This window comes from Coregonus lavaretus, assembly GCF_964263955.1.
Source record: "Coregonus lavaretus genome assembly, contig: HAP1_SCAFFOLD_7979, whole genome shotgun sequence".
Classification (NCBI taxonomy): domain Eukaryota; kingdom Metazoa; phylum Chordata; class Actinopteri; order Salmoniformes; family Salmonidae; genus Coregonus; species Coregonus lavaretus.
In genome coordinates, this window is record NW_028166700.1 from 18,387 (window position 1) to 23,433 (window position 5,047).

Here is a 5,047-nt window from a genome sequence, read left to right on the forward strand (position 1 = left end):
CATTGTACTGTAAGCTTACAGTAATACTGTAACTTAAATTACATATCCAGTTCAGTACCGAATAAAAAAGAAAAATAACCTAAACATCTCTCCGCCTAGCTGGATCTGGCCACAGGGCCTCGTCAACATCACAGGCTATATTTTCATTTGCAAGGCAACGTGGGAAGATCTTTTGGAGTGACGAATCCACCCTTGTATGGATGCTGCTTCAATTTCATCACATGCTTCCACCATAGCTTGAATGAGGGCCATCTGGACATAGGGCCGGAGATCATAAACCTTCCACCGCCATGCTGAGAAGAACTCTTCGATGGGGTTTAGGAAGGGGGAGTATAGTGGAAGGTATTGAACTGTAAATTGTGGGTGTTGATGAAACCAGTTTTGGACCAGAGCAGAACGATGGAAAGCTACATTGTCCCAGACGACAATGTATTGCATCTGATCCCTTTGGTTTGCTGCTGTGATAATATTGTGTAATATGTCTAAAAATGTAAGAATGAGGTCAGTGTTGTAAGGACCCAAGTTGGCATTGCGGTGGAGGACCCCATTCTGTGTAATGGCAGCACAAAGGGTAATTTTACCCCCACGTTGCCCTGATACATTGACAATAGCCCTGTGGCCAATGATGTTTCTTCACCTTCTTCTCACTGTTGTCAGGTTAAATCCAGCCTCATCAATGTATATAAACTCATGCGGGACTTCCTCTGCATCCATTTGCAAAACTCTGAAATACAGCAAAAGATCACATTGTGTAGATCAATGTACTGTAGGTCTGCTATACAGTAAAATTACATGTACAGTAAAAAGGTTATGTGTGCAGTACACAATACTACAGTCAGTGAACAAAACGTACCACCACATATTCACGCCGCAGGCCTTTCACCCTGTCTGAATTTCTTTCAAATGGCACTTTATACAGTTGTTTCATCAGAACTTGATGTTTTTTAAGGATACGGGCTATTGTTGACAGAGAGACCTGTTGGATATTATTGAAAATTCGGTGATCATTGACAATATGGGCTTGAATTTCTCTAAGTCTGATTGCATTATTGGCCAAAACGAGGTTTATGATCTCTCTCTCTTGCTCCTGTGTGAATATGGGGCCCCTCCCTCCTTGGTGTTCTCGACGTTCAATCCTATGTTGGCCAAACAAAATACATGTAGCTTACTGTAAAATGATACAGGAATAGATACCAAAACTGTTGATATAGTACATGCAGTAAACTATGGATTTTCTGTTGACAGAAGATACGTTTCTCACCTGTGCTCTTGACGAAATGTCCGAACTATTGATGCCACCGTGTACCTGCTTAGGTTGTACTCTCAGTCCAGCCTCCCTCAGTGTTAGTCCGTGGTTTATTACATGGTCCACAATTGTAGCACAAATTTCATTAAACAGATTTGGTTGTCTTCTTCTTTGTGCATGTCCTACCCCTCCTCCAGGTCTTCCTCTCCCTCTCCCTCTTCCTCTTCCTCTTCCTCTGACACCGTCCATTTTTTTTGAAGACAGGTGAACTTACCTGTTGCCTTTTTATAGTGCTTAAACCTGATTGGTGTGTCTACAATTAAGCACCAGTGTGTGTGCACACCTGGTGGCTGTGTTTAACCAATTGGTTCATGGGTGTGTTCATTTGAAAGCCTTTGCATTAAAATTGCAAGGAAATGACATCATTATACATTTCTGCATCTCAAATGCATACAAGTGTGTTTAGTGTTTTGCAAATCACTGTGTGTAATGTTTTGCAAAAAGTGTGAAGCTGACAATGTGCTTACAGTTGTGCAAATCTAGGCCGGTGTTTTGCTCCTTGAGTGTAAGGTTTTGCTAATTGTGGGAAAGTTTAAATTTTAGTGTGTAAGCAATTGAAAAAAACTGTAACTGCTTTTGTTCTTTGTTTTCAGGGAGTACTGGAAATGGATGCTCATGCAATCCCACATGAGTTCATCTTTATAGATGAGGCTGGGTTCAACCTAGCAAAGACCAGAAGAAGGGGGAGAAACGTCATTGGCCACAGAGCCATTATAGATGTTCCTGGCCAACGTGGTGAGAACATCACAATGTGCGCTGCCATCTCCAATACGCATGGTGTCCTCCACCGTCATGCCAACCTTGGACCATACAACACAGCCCATATTCTCACATTTCTGGACAGACTCCACAACATTCTCATACCACCAGAGCGTATGAATGATGCAGACCATCAAAGAACCCGGTACGTTGTAGTATAGGACAACGTGAGCTTTCATCGTGCAGCCCCAGTCCAAAACTGGTTTGCTGACCACCCACCATTTCTGAACCCCATAGAATAATTATTTTCGGCATGGCGGTGGAAGGTATACGACCGGCAGCCCTTTGTGCGCATGCCTCTTGTGCAGGCTATGGAAGAGGCATGTGATGAGATTGATGTGGGAGCGATTCAGGGATGGATAAGGCACTCAAGGCGCTTCTTCCCTCGATGTCTGGCAAGGGAAGATATTGCCTGTGATGTGGACGAGGCGTTGTGGCCAGACCCAGCTGTGCGGCAAGATGATGCCTAATTATTTTTCTTGCCTCTTTTTTCTTTCTATATATTTTTTCGGCACATTTCTTCTGCAATTTTCTTTTTCAGTTTACTGTTTTTTGTGAGCATATTTTTGTTCAGTCCAATGTAAATATATCTGCTGTGCATATGTTGCACTGACTTGTTTGGTGAAAAAAAAAAAAAAGGTTTCAACAGCATGTGTGTATCTGCAAATATTTCTGTGCATGTGAACAATCAGAATAATTTTCTACAATTTGAACTATTTTAGTATTATGGCAAAGCATACTAAAGATGAGAGTGCTTTTCATTATGCTGAACAGTGTGTAGTTGGTTAGACAAAAATCTGGTAATATGAATGAAGTGTGTGCCATTTCGTGCAAACGTTTGATTTTGATAATGCTATATGTAGTTTTGGTTGCAGTGCTTCATTTTGCAGGATATATGAGGCATTTTGCAGTTTGGGTGTGTGGTTTTGTGAATTGTGTTAAGTATTTTGATAAAACCAGCCTAGTTTGCAAAATTGTGTTTTAGCAATTGGGAAAAACTGTAATTGGCGGTCAGGTATTTCCATCGATGCATCATCATGCATCAGAATCAAACACCACGCGTGGTGTTGACCCTAATGTTTTCTCAACGTTACATTTTATACCCTCCCCAAGGTTTCATTATGAAATTATAATTAGCTTTAAAATAGAATGCACTACCAGTCAAAAGTTTGGACACACCTACTCATTCAAATGTTTTTCTTTATTTAAAAAATAAATAATTACATTGTAGAATAATAGTGAAGACATCAGAACTATGAAATAACACATATGGAATCATGTAGTAACCACCTCCAGGCTGTGTAAGGGCTATTTTACCAAGAAGGAGAGCGATGGAGTGCTGCATCAGATGACCTGGCCTCCACAATCCCCCAACCTCAACCCAATTGAGATGGTTTGGGATGAGTCGGACGGCAGAGTGAAGCAGCCAACAAGTGCTCAGCATATGTGGGAACTCCTTCAAGACTGTTGGAAAAGCATTCCAGGTGAAGCTGGTTGAGAAAATGCCAAGAGTGTGCAAAGCAGTCATCAAGGCAAAGGGTGGCTATTTGAAGAATCTCAAATATAAAATATATTTTGATTTGTTTAACACTTTATTGGTTACTACATGATTACATATGTGTTATTTCATAGTTCTGATGTCTTCACTATTATTCTACAATGTAAAAAAATAGTAAAAATAAAGGAAAACCCTCCAAACTTTTGACTGGTACTGTATGTTTACAGACTTAGCCAGCAGTCAATATTGAACTCAATAGGGCCTACTTCCCACCCGTTGGCCTATAGCTGCATTGCCACCTACCCAACCCTATATGGTGTTTTTCCATAGGAGCACTGGTGCCTGGGCCAAGCGCTACAGCTAAACTTGATAGTGGATATGTACCAATAGATGCCCATCTAGGGAGGTGCAAAGTGTGATTTAAAAGACATCTAAATATGCTGCAGCACCAGTCACTGTTTGAGCCTTAATTAAGCCTTGTGAACGACTATTGTCCTTACAGACTTAAAGCCTCGTTAATCAGTCCACTTCACATGTCAATAAATCCACTGGCTCCAATCAAACCACCATTAGAGTGAAGAGCATCCCGATAAACTAGATCTTTGTATCTCATTGAGTTAATCAGGGCGACACCCCTTTTACATCGGAATGTCAGGGTCTTCACTGTGGGGGTCTAGTTCAGGACAGGCTCCATGGATGCGTCCCAATAATATCTCCTTTCTCCTGAAGTGTACACTCGTTCCCACAAATCTAAAAGCATTGCGTTGGTGGAGGCATGGGCTAGAGGGAGTTACCAGTCATTTCCTTTCAAATCAGGGAAGGGAAGTGAACAATTCCACACTTTGGGAGGAAGGAGAGATAATTGGGACATTGCCCTTGTTTAAAATGCACTGTGCAGACAAACTGTACTTGCTCTAATATTTTCTTTTCACTTTGTCACTTTGCCCTTCTCAACACGGTTGCAGCAACTAGGGGAATGCGTCACTAGGTCAGCTCAGTACAGCTTGGATCGGATCAGTAGTGTGACAACCCCTTATGATCTAAGCTGTGGTCTTGAGTGGAGAGGACTCATGACTGACTGACTGATGAACGGACAGACGGATGGACAGACTGATGGACGGGCTGACAGAGGGAAAGAAGGCAGGACTCTGATCGCCTGACACGTCCTCTTCGGGAGGGGTTTGGATATAGCTCTGAGCATGTGGGGGTCGGCGGTCGCTGACAGCGGTTTTCAAAATGACAAAATCCATCCTTAGTTATTGATCAGTTATTCTTCCGTCTTTCAGCGGCCACCTCCAGCTCTCCTCCCCTCCCTGCCGGCCGGTCCCTATTGATCCCGGCCCGTGATTGGTTGAGCGGTAATTTGAGACGGACATTGACAGATTGGCTGCAAACTGTTTTTCTTTCCTCTCTTCCTCCTCTCCGGGGTGATGACGTCATAATGCAAGTGACACTGCCAGACTGGGACCAACTGCAAAAGCAGT